Source organism: Myotis davidii, unplaced genomic scaffold (genome assembly GCF_000327345.1).
Source record: "Myotis davidii unplaced genomic scaffold, ASM32734v1 scaffold137, whole genome shotgun sequence".
NCBI lineage: Eukaryota > Metazoa > Chordata > Mammalia > Chiroptera > Vespertilionidae > Myotis > Myotis davidii.
Genome location: NW_006288719.1, coordinates 145,678 through 157,923, shown reverse-complemented (window position 1 = coordinate 157,923; position 12,246 = coordinate 145,678). Strand labels below are relative to the sequence as shown.

Genomic DNA, 12,246 nt, shown 5'->3' with positions numbered 1-12,246 from the left:
GAAAGATGTATATTTTAAATCCTAGGGTAAGCACAAACATTTTTGAAAATGAGATATAAAAAAGTAAGCCAATAGTGGAGATAAAATGGAGTTAAAAATAGTCAAATAACTTAAAAGAAAGCAGAAAGAGATGGGACAAACAAAACTGCTACAAAATGTTAGATTTTAATCCAACCATATTAATAATTACATTAAATGTAAATGATTTAAACACACCAATTGAATGACAAAATTGTTGTTTGAATAAAACAAAACAATTTTATTAAAAAAATCTAAGAATATACTATCTACACGAAACTCACTTTAAATATAAAGACATAGACAGGTTAAGAAGTGAAATCTGGATTTATCCTCTGTTTATTAGGGTGGACAAAAAGTCCAATATCAGGCACTGTTGCCATCTCTTCTCTACCCACAGAGAGATTGCAGAAAACTATTAGAGCCTGTGGGTAGACAGGAGACCTGGCCCTGAGTCTACGGAGAGCTCCACTTGTACTACTACATGATGCCATTGTCAATTGCTCCTTAGTGGTCTCCAAGAATTGCTGCCTTGGGCAGGGTGAGAAACACCTTTTACAGCGGTCTTCTCTACTGACCAGACTCAGCTACAAAGAACCGACCTACCTCTGCTCTCAGTGCTGTGCGCTTGGTGACACAAGAAACACAGGAGCCACTCAAGTCCCTACCATTTGTGGAATCTAATAGTTTCCCATCCTTCCATGTCTTTCTTTTCCCAGATTGGATCCCTCCCTTCTCTTGAATAATTCATCTCCATTCTCCAATTAGCCTACTTTAAAAAAATAAAAACATCCTATCTTTTCCATGGTGACCAATATGTCCTAGTCTTGGACTTACAAATCTCTGGCTTCTCTCGGTAAAGGGGGCTATGGTGCGGGGAAGGAAGTACCTGTGTATCAGACTTGCATTCACCTGCAAACAATAAACCTAGAGTTGCTCGAGCAAATACAGGTTTATTTTTCTCACTCTGTAGGAAGGTAAGGGCTGGCCTTGGTTCTGTAAGTCGGTGATGTCAGTGTTGATGTATCTGGGGTTCTCCTGAACTTTTTCTCATGGTTACAAGACGGCATTACAGATCCAGCCATCAGTTCTGCATTCAGGAGAGAAAGAAGAGGGTAGAAGGGAAGAGGCAACATGAGTCTCATCTGTTTTCTCTTTTCAGGAAAGTAGACTCTTTCTCAGATCCCCGTCTCTCTTGACCCGCAGGGCCAGGTATGTCCCACGGGCCAGAACTGGTTCCCAGGCCCCCTCCAGATGCAAGGGAAGTTGGAAAAGCAAGTGTTCTGTGTTTCCGGCTGCACAGTGAGAGGCATAAATGCAAAAGGGGTTTGGGGATGGCTTTTTAGCAGCTATTTAACATTATCTTCCAAAACCCCTCATTCTTTCCTGATGAGTAGGAAACAAGTCAGAGTCAATTTCTCAAAAATAATATCCTGGCCCTTGGGTCCTAGCAGGTTGTTACATAAATGTGATGTCCAGACATGCAGGTAAGAACCATTGCACTTCAGGAGGAAAAGAAAGAGCAGAGCACACTGTGCTTCAGAAATAGGGGGGAAGTGGCCAGAGGACCAGTGTTGGAAGAGTTGGGAGTGAGATGAGGAAGAATTACAGAGATACTGACACAGAGAAGCATACAGCATTAACAGCCTGAGGGCCCAGCACCCACACGGCCCACGTCAGGAGCAAAAAAGGGAAGAAATGGCAGATGCTGTGCTGTAGCCACATGCATCACATCTGTGTGCACAGAGAAGAACATTCTCTGTGGACTGACTGGGTTAAAAAATTCTAAGGGCCGAGTCAAAGTGATACTGTTTGTTACTGTCATTTCAATCTTACCATATGTCCAGGCTGGAGTGGGAAAACATAAGTTACATATTTAAACCTGTTGTGTCAATAAAATTGTACTTGGCAGATGTACTTTCTTTATAATTTTGAAGAAAAGATGCTTTGACATAAATAAAAACTATCTGATAGTTGAGAGATCATTGAGAGTAAAAACTCAGAGGCCAGAGAAATAGAGACAAAATCTTCCATTCAGCCCTAACTGGTTTGGCTCAGTGGATAGCGCAGTGATAATTTCTATATGTGACACGGCACCAGAGTTAAGTTAGGGTTTTTCAAAATGCTGACACGCCGAGCTCAAAAGGTTCGCCATCACTGGGATAGATTGTCAGCCTGTGGACTGAAGGGTCCTAGGTTCGATTCCAGTCAAGGGCATGTACTTTGGTTACCGATGTTTCTAACTCTATCCCTCTCCCTTCCTCTCTGTAAAAAAATCAATAAATATGTATTTTTAAAAAAAATCTTCCATTCAATTCCATATTCCAATTCCACAAATTGTAATTCTTTTATGCTATCAATTAAACTCCTTTTCTTCACACAGGCCCAAATCATTAAGAATTATACTTGTGTGTGTAAATGTGAATACATACACATAACAACACCTTCTCTCTTGTCCCCTTTTCTCTTATCAATTAATGTAGCTATTTAGCAAATATTTATAGAGCACCTATTTTCCTCCTACCCTTTCCTTTTTCCTACACTGCGGACCTTAGGAAAGTCATGATGGGGATTATAAGTTTGGGCTGAGAAGATATAAGAGAAAACATATCCACTCTGGGTGGATATGCAGAAACTTCTCCTTTTCCCTCCTATCGCAGGTCCTGGAAGCAGAGATCAGTAATAAGTTAGGAGGATCAGTTACGTGTCTAGCTCTCCCACTATCATGCTGGGCATGTCACAAGACTTCTCTCTGTTTCACTGCCTTTTCACTGGGACAACACTGGTATTATTCCTTTATTTTTCCTTCTCCTTTCATCTCTCTTGTCCAACTACCTAACAGATCTGTTACACAGATAAATAAGATATTGCTGGTCACGTTTCTCTGGGGAAAAAATAAAACCAAACTATACATGAAAAACATTTTTTTTAATGGAGCTTTTATGCCTACCAGCACTGGGTCAGCTCAGGAGGGCTGTGCACTGTCTTGAGAGTGTTAGAGAACTGCTATCCACATTTGTGTGGCTGTCTTTTCTATTTCTAGATGTTAACCAGAATGCATTTTTGCTTCCTTCGCTGTCTTAACTGATACCCCAATCTAAGTTATGTCCATGTACGATAACTTATCATTCCCTATAATTTTTTTTTTTACTATCATCACATTCATGTATGCAACCTATAGTTGATGAGTATCTACAGTGTGCCAGGCACTCAGTGTTCTAGGCATTGGAGATATGAAAGTGAATGAGACAAAAGTTTCCATATTCTTGAATCTTACATCTTAATAGGAGAGACACACAATAAACAAATAAACACACAGACACAGACACAGACACACACAGTGTCAGGGGATGATAAGAACTAGAAAGAAAATAAGGCAGGCCAAGACGGCAGTGAGAAAGAGGTGGGCAGGGAGGACTGTTTTAGTAGTTTAGTCTGAAAAGTTGACATTTGAATAGGGACATGTGTGAATGGAAGAAGAGGGCCATCGTAATATCTAGGGAAACAACATTCGAGGCAGAAGGGCATAAATGACAAGGCTCCCAAGTGGGAATGTGCAGAGCAAACTCAAGAAATAGCAAGAAGAGTGGAAGGGAAGGTGAACAGAGAGGCGGGCAAAGCCCAGATCTTGTAGATAGAGCCTTACATGTCATGGTAAGCATTTCACTCTAAATGCGATGAGAAGCCATTGAAAGGGTGTACACAAGGAAATGACTTGTCATAGTCAGACTTTCTTTTTTATTATCTCTGATTGCTGTATAGAAAATAGGACAAAAGGAAGGATAAGAAATACCCGGGTGGCGGGGGGTGGGGAGGGGGATCTACTGGAATGATAGAGATGATAGATAATGATGTATCGAATAGTGATGAAAGCAGTGGGAAATGGTAAAATTGTGATATAGGCTGAAAGTTAATCCAATAGGATTTTTCTGGTAAGTTGAATGAGGAGCATGAAAGAAAGAAAAGTTGTGTGCAATTCCAAAATGTTTGGCCTGATCAACTGACTGAATAGGGCTTGCATTTAACAAAAAAAGTGAACACTAGAGGAGAAGGAGATTTGTGCGAAGTTAAGAAGGGAATTCAAAGGTCAGTTTGGGACAGTTTAGTCTGAGATGCTATTAGGTATCTTAGAGGCAATGTTGAGTAGGCAAAAAGATAAGGAAGGATCAAATTTAGAAAAATAGCTGTGGCTGAAAATATGAACTTAAGAGTCATGAATACATTTAGGAATCATAAATATAGGAGTCAGTCCATAGAATTGGAAATCAACTGAAGAAATGTTTAGAAAAAGAGGGTGTGATCAATTGCATTAGATGCTTTTGATTGATTGAAAATTGACCATTAGGTTTAGACAGAAGAAAGTCAGTGGATTCAGTGTTTTATTGGGATACAGATCCTCAGAGTTTTAATTAGACATTTTATGACATTTATTACTGAAGACTTGTTATATCGATCTCCCCAGCCAGATTGTAAATTTCATGACAGTGAGGATGATGTCTCTTTAATTTTTTTCAGAAATATTTTTATAGATTTTGCAGAGAGAGAGAGAAACATCGATGAAAGTGAAGTGAAACACATGGATTGGCTGCGTCCCCTACCAGGAATTGAGGCGGCATCACAGGCGTATGCTCTGACCTCGAATTGGACCAGCAACCTCATGGTGCACAGGACGATACCCAACCAACTGAGCCACCCGGCCAGGACAGGATAATGTCTCTTTTAGTCATTAATTTATTTTCATTGTGCAGCCCTGTGTCTGGCACAGAGTACGTGCTCCATACATATCTATGGGATATTCCATCTGTTCAGATTATTTCACAGAAATTAACTGTCAGGAATTCCCTTGAGGTCATTTGGTAACAATAGAATGGAAATGGGTAATTTATAAAGTCATTTTAATAAATACTGACTTTGTCAGTTTAAATTGTATATGCGTTTCAAAGTAAACATATACATGATATACCTGATATTTGGTAACCCAGGGTTTAAAAATGCATGTTTAAAGTAAAGAATTAGTAAAGTAAAGCAAGAGAGGGAGGGAGAGAATTTCTCCCGAGGTTGTTTCCCTGAGAGAGGAAAATAAAGCATGTCAGTGTTCGGAGCTGGGCCGGTACCTGAGCACATTTCCCGTATATGCTCACTCAGGCCGCAGTACAGATTCTAGACTAGGTAAGATCTAAGGTTCGTCATTTGTTCATACTGGTTCAGACTTTCACTTTGCTTAACTTCCTAAAACCAAAATAAATACCATGAAAAATTGACTTTTTTTTTCTCAGATCACTAAGGAGCATTTGGCAAGTTACCATATTAGTGCATCTAGTCTCTTCTGCCCCGCCAGTGTTCAGTTGGCTGAGCATCCTCGCATGCACTGGGAAGTTGCTGGTTCAATTCTTGGTCAGGGCACATGCCCAGGTTTTGGGCTCAATCCCCAGTGAAGGGCGTGCAGGAGGCAGCCAATTGATGACTCTCTCTCATCAATGTTTCTATCTCTCTCTCTCTCCCTTTTTCTTTCTAGAAAACCAATTAAAACATATTTTTTTTAAAAAAGAATAGCCTCTACTATCCTAAAAAGGTTAATGTAGCTTCCCAGCGCTACCTAATTTGCTCCAAGTTTGTGGCTTTAAAATCTGGTCTGATGTGTATCTATACAGGGCAGAAACCTGGATGTGAGCAGCTCATGCCCACTGGAATCATAATTAAAATCAGACAGGCTGACGGGATACAAAGATGATTGAAATATACTCATGAGGAAATAGGGGCCATTTGGAGAGGTCACAAGACTCTTGTCATGTTAAACATACTTCTGGCAATGTCACTGAATGAAAACGGCCTCTTGGAAAAAGTGTTTTTTGAGAAAAAAAGACGAGAAAGGCAAATTTCCCAGAATTTCGCTTGCTATTAATACACAGCGTGTTTACCAAGCCAATTATCATATGGAGAAAAAATGGTAGGGAAAAGAAGAAGAACTCAGTCAGTAGTGACTGGTCTGTAACAGAAATGTGAATTGTGCCAATAATACTGAACTCCAAGCCTGAACTATTCCTGGAGCTGCCGATCCTGGAAAACACACTGAAGGCTGCTGTCGTGTCTTTGCACAACTTCCTCTTGCCCTTTGAAGAGAAAAGGGAAAGGAGAGTCACAGGGCCAGGGCCAAGGCTGATTGGCTGTTACCATGACCTTGGGGGATCCACAAGCCTGGAAACTGAATTAACCTTTTCCCCTTAAGTATTGGGTCTGAAAAATAGCTCTGTTTTATGTGGTCGAGAGGAAAGAATCCATTCTGGCTCTTTCTAAGTGCTTGTGGGTATAAGCCTGAGTTATTTAAGGTGGAGTAAACCTGTAGGAATGTTTGTTTCATTTAAAGTCTGTGACTGAAAGTCTGTTCATGCTCAACCTGCCTCAAACGCTGGTGATTCATCAGTTGAGTCCACATGCATTATTGAGCACCTATTATGTGCTCTTCTCGGTGCCAAGCTCTGTGGTTTTAAAGGTAAATCTGGTAAGCAGAGACCAACATGTAAGCCTATAATGTCAGTATTATGGGTGCTCCTATGGAAGTAAGGGAGAAGTGGTCAGTTCTGTTGGGTATATCCTCACAAGGCCTCAGAGAGGACTGAGTCTTACATGGCAGTAGGTGTGCAGTCATTGAAGGAGGGGGAGGAAGAGCGCAAGGTGTGAGTGATGGAGGGGGGAATTAGCCTGGTGAACCGAAGGACTATGCACAGCAAAGCTCAAAAGAGAGAGAGGTGCAGAGTACTCCAAGGGCCCGGAGGCAGGGGATGAGGGAGGTTGAAGAGAGAGCAACATAAAAAATAGCAGATGGTATTAACTTCTTCTACAGAAGCACTAGTAAGCAAGAAGATGTATTTTTCTCTCTGAACCTTGAGCAGACTTTGTACTTAAAACAGAGATACTAGTATATTGACATATTTAAAGATAGTCAGTCTGTTTCCTGATCATTCATAAGCCAAAAATACATCTATACTATCTTGAAACTACAAAACTGATTCTTTGTCCTCCATTTGCTCTTCAGCTGGTTGGGGTTCGTTACTTGTTGGGGTACCCAATCTTTTACTTCAAAGGGATCTGAGCCTCAGTGGCCCTGCTCGTGTGGTGTTACTAGTGTCCCCTACTGATTTTTAACACTAGCCATGGAGTGTGAGGAGGTGTACTGGGGGGTCACCTCTGTGCCTCTATTACTATACGCTACAATAACTCGTTTCCCCTTCATAGTCAGAATTAATCACCCAGCCTACACTTTAATGATCTTTTCTGTGTGCCAAGAAATGGCAAAGAAAAAGTTTCATTTTCCAGTTTAGTGGAATCTTTAATGTGTCCTTTGACTGAAGCCTGAAGGAAGATGTTTCTTTCCAATAGTCGTTCGAGGCCACCTCTCTAAGTGGGTGGAACTTGCAACCATAGTCTTAATTGTGCTAGTGACTGTATATCAGGGGAGAGCCATCCGAAAACCAGTCTTGAGCACTTTCTGCTGAAGTCAGCAAGTCCCAGGGTGTGCCCACAGGCCCTGTGCGTGGACCGGGGGAAGATGGAGCTCCTCCAGCTCCTCCAGCCGGGGCAGGGGACTCTGTCACACCAGGACCACTCACAGACTCACTGTGGGGACTCTCTCCCTTGGCGGAGTTGGGGGTAGATCTGATGTCTGGACAAACAACTGTCAGGCTTCAAGTTCTCCTTCACTTACTAGTATATCCATCGAAAATTTTTATTTCTTTTTGATTTAAAAAAATTGATTTCAGAGAGAGGAAGGAAGAGGGAGAAGGAGCTAGAAACATCAATGATGAGAGAGAATCACTGATTGGTTGCCTCTTGCATGTCCCTACTGGGGATTGAGCCCACAACCCAGACAAGTGCCCTGACCGGGAATCAAACTGGTGACCTCCTGGTTCATCGCTTGATGCTCAACCATTGAGCCACACCTACTAGGCAGTACTTTATGACTTTTTTTTAAATTTTAAATTTTTATTCCATCTGGAAGTTCAAGGTAGGGATCCAACTTTATTATTTTTCCAAATGACTAGTTGGTTGTCTGAATAACACATACCTTTTTACCACGTTATTATATAATCAAATCCTATTCATATTAGGATCTACTTCTGTACTCAATATTTTGTTTCCTTCACCATCTGTCTTTTCCTGCAGCCATAGGTTAGCAGTAAATACTGCAGCTTAAATAACTGGCAAAGTTCTCCCTAAGATTCTTCTGTATTAAAATCTTCCTGTCTCTTCTTGCATATTTTTATTCTTCCAAATTTTAAAATTCTTTTGCCAAGTTCCAAAAGATTTCCATTAGAATTTCATTGGGCTGTAATAAATTTATAGGTTGGTTTTAGGAAAAACTGACATCTTTACAAATTGCGTCTTTCAAGCCAAGAATATGACACAATTCTTCATTTATGTAAGTGTTCTTCCTCACTGGAAATTGATTAGTAGTGATATTAACTAGTGTCTTCTCAAGAGATCAAATCTTTTTGTTACCAATCCTGAGGTGAGAACCAAGTTCAAAAAAATTTAATAATTTCATGTCAGATCACCAAGTACTCTTGACAGTTAGCATAAATACTTGGATGTACTGCAGAAAATGTGTTGTGATGCTTAACTATTCAAGATTCTAGGTTGGGATTATTTTGAATTGAATATAGAGGGATGATCAGTTGGGGGAAAAAAAAACTGCTTGGAAAATTCAAAACATGCAGAGACCACCAAATATATTTTTGTTATTTGCCTATGAAAGATGTCTTTTATTGCAAAATTGTGTCATTATCTCAGAACAGGAATGGAGGCCATACTGTTATTTTGGCCACAGATTTGTAGCACACCCGAGAGTTGTTTGCATAAATGCACTGGCTAAAAGCCACATCGTCTGGTCCAAAGCTATTCTAATACTAACAAGACAATAACAAAGAATGGTTCATGCCAAGACAGTTAACACATCTTGCCAAAGAAGTCACCATGCCTGCTCTCCCTTTCCATTGTGTACCCAGTGCCCGGCACAATGCCTGGTGTATAGTGGATGCCTAACAATTTATTGAAAGAATGAAAGGAGTCTTCAGCAAGCATTTATATGTACATTTTTAAGGTAGCAATGTGAAGAGTGTGACTTGCTGTGAGCATGGCCAATGCCCTCTCCCCCATGGCAGAACCAACAACTCCTGAAGCTGAGACTGCTGAGACCTCCTGCCTGTGCCTCACTGAATAACCTTCTCCAGGGCCTGCCTTTGAAGCTTGGTCAGTCCGCTCTCCATTCCAGTGGTGGGAGCTCCCAGCTGGCTTCTGTTTTCTTCCCAGCCTTCTGTTGTCAACAGTCCTCAGCCAAGCCGTTAAACCTTGAACAACCACACTGACATTTGGCTATTGGCACTGGAATCAGAGAACGACACATTGCAATTTGAGTTTTGGAAGGATGCTGTAATGACAGGCTTTGCCTAGCTTCCTGTGCGTGATGAGCAGGCTGGTGGGCTAGAATGAGTCAGTCATAGCCAGAACGGGGCAATGACCATACTTTTCACCCACCGTTGCAGATATGAGTTCATAAATAAGCATGATGTTAGGTCGAAGGGAATGCAGAGTGGCAGAGAAGTACGTCCACCCAGGTAATCAAAGCCAGGAGACTCTGTGACTTGCATTAGGAGCTAGAATAGAGAGCTAAGGGATTGGAGACCAGAGAATTCCGAAGGCATATCCAAAATAGCTGCAGTCAAAAGCTGAGCGAAAATGAACTCTCAGAGAGACGAGGCATGGGCCGTCTGAATTTATTTAAATGTCCTGGGATGGAGGCTACATAATGGAGAATGATGTTAAAGAGATAGGCATAAGTCTTAGAAAGGTGTGGAATCTAAGCAAGAATTATTAAGACAGGAGAGTCACAGTGGGAACTCCAGAGAAGTCAGAAACAGAGTTTAAAGCCATTTATTTCAAAATAAAATTATTTCTTTGGGAATAAATGGCTGTCTAGCCAGAGTTCATGAATTCTAGTGGTGTTAGTTGAGTTAGGCAAGAAAGTAGAAACAGAAAAACTCAAATGATCAGTAGACTTTGTGGAAATTCGGATAATGCAATAATCACTTTCACAGTTCCTTTTAAATTGACTATTTAAAATGCATTATCATTACTGTCCATGACAGTTCAGTTAGAATGACAGCCTTAAAAATCACTTCCATTTTAATGCTTCTAAGAGTATGACTTACCCGGGGTTACGTAGCAGTGTGGAAGCATATCTGTAAAAAGAATTTAGTGTTTTGAAGCTCCATGATCTGCTGCTGGTTTCCATTCCTATTTGCAATTCAATTCTCAGTCTCAGCCCAGCGCTCGCTCTCTCTCTCTCTCACACACACACACACACACAATTCCCTAAATTTTAAATCTGATTTCTGAGACTAAAATTAAAATGATTTCTCTATTATCAATACTTTCAAGTAGATATAGGTAAGGTCAATAGATAAAGAAATGTATAAATATTGTTAAATGCTTTGGGAACTAGGGAGTTGAACTCAATGTTATACTCGTTTCAGGAATTCTAGAGTAACAAGACCTTTGGTTCCTCCCTTTCTCTCCTTCTTCCTCTCTCCCTTCACTCCTTTCTCCCTTCTAACTTTGTTCCAGCAAACATTTATGGAGTGCTAATGATATGTCAGCTCACGCCGGTCTCTGAGAGATACAAACACAGAAAGACAAGTTCCTAACCTCTAGCATAGGGAAAGTCAAATTTACACGAGGCCCCTCAGAGAAAAATCAAGGGGGATTTTAGTGCTGAAGGATCAGCACTCAAACATCAGGATGAAAAAGAATGAAGGCCTCCCCAGTCCCAGCAGGGGAAGCCTGAGATACGGGAAGGGAGTGAAGGGCATGTGCCTCCTCATGGGACATAAGGTCAGGGGCAGAAAGGAAGGATAAGAATACAATAGAGTGTTGTGTGGCACAGATAGGGTTGTGTGGCCACCCCCGCTCTACCCCTTCCCCAGCACACGGGGACTCTGAACTTGAAAGAGTCAAGTGACTCCCTTTGGCAGGCTAGATCATCTGAAATTGGCTAAAATAGCTGTCCTACTTATGAAGAAAATCTCTCTTTGGGTCGTAGAAAGAGGTGGAGCTTTGTAGAGTGGAGTAGAGGGAGGATTTTTTTAAAAGTGAAGATGAGTTAATAAAGTCCAGTAGGGAGGTTGTGGAGGGAGGTGCAAAGAGCAGAGACAGATTTTAGTTTTGTCTTTACCACGTATGAACTGAGCAATCTTGAGAAAATAGTTGTAAAAATTATTTATGTCCATCTATAAAAATCCTAAGTGATAGTAGCGAGTCATCCTATTTATTGAATTATGTGAACTACATTTTTCTTTTAATCCTCAACTGAAGATATGTTCTTACAACACAAATGCATCTTTTTGCAGAAGAGAGGGAGAGGGAGAGGGAGGGGGAGGGGGAGTAGAGGAGAGAGATGGAGGGGTAGGGGTAGGGGGAGGAAAAGGGTAACTTATAATGTCTGGGTAACTTGTAATTTTCCTTTTTCCAGACCCCTTGGGGCACAATCTAATATGCCTGGGCTCCAGGACAGATACCACCAATTCCTTCATTGTTATTGTTATCATGTTAATTGTTGACTGTTAACTGTCCTGCACCCACCTAAGTACATTTCTATCATTTTACTTTTTATCCAATCCCAGGGGTTACCCCGCTCTTTGCTTTCTCCCACCTCTCTAATCTATCACCAATAGATTTCATGTAACCCACCGAAATCTCTTCCTTTGATTGCAATGTCTAAAAATAGACGAGAAACCGCCATTCTCTGGAGCATTATCCCAATAAGTTGAGATTCTGCTTCCCGGTAATTGTTGACAGTTTGGCTCAAATAAACTCACAAAAATTCTTTACAGGCTGGAATGTTTTTAGGTTAACAACCTTAACTGAGCCTACCTGTCCTTTTGCATCTATGATAACATATCCTTGAAATGTCAGGGTAACTTGAAACTTCCTTTTTTTCCAGATCCCTTGGGGCTTGGACAGAGACCATAAATTCCTTCCTTGTTATTGTTATATGTCAATTGTTGATTGTTAACTATCCTGCTCCCACCTAAGTAAAAGAAGTATGTGTCTATCATTTTACTTTTTATCCAACCCCAGAGGTTTTCTGCTTTGCTTTCTCACGCCTCTCTAATCTATTACCAATGGATTTCATGTAACTTACCTAAGTCTCCTCCTTGGATTGCAATGTATAAA

General features: G+C 40.9%; 1 long non-coding RNA gene across 1 annotated transcript in view; it reads right to left on the bottom strand.

The window, feature by feature from the left end:
- LOC107182661 overlaps nt 1-12,008 on the bottom strand; it is a 12,840-nt gene extending 832 nt beyond the window's left edge. Inside the window, exons 1-2 of the long non-coding RNA XR_001513386.1 lie at nt 11,926-12,008; nt 2,461-2,465 (exon numbers count right to left, since the gene is read on the bottom strand). This is a non-coding gene — a long non-coding RNA (uncharacterized LOC107182661). The remainder of the gene's footprint in view (nt 1-2,460; nt 2,466-11,925) is intronic.
- Between the last annotated feature and the right edge of the window lie 238 nt (nt 12,009-12,246).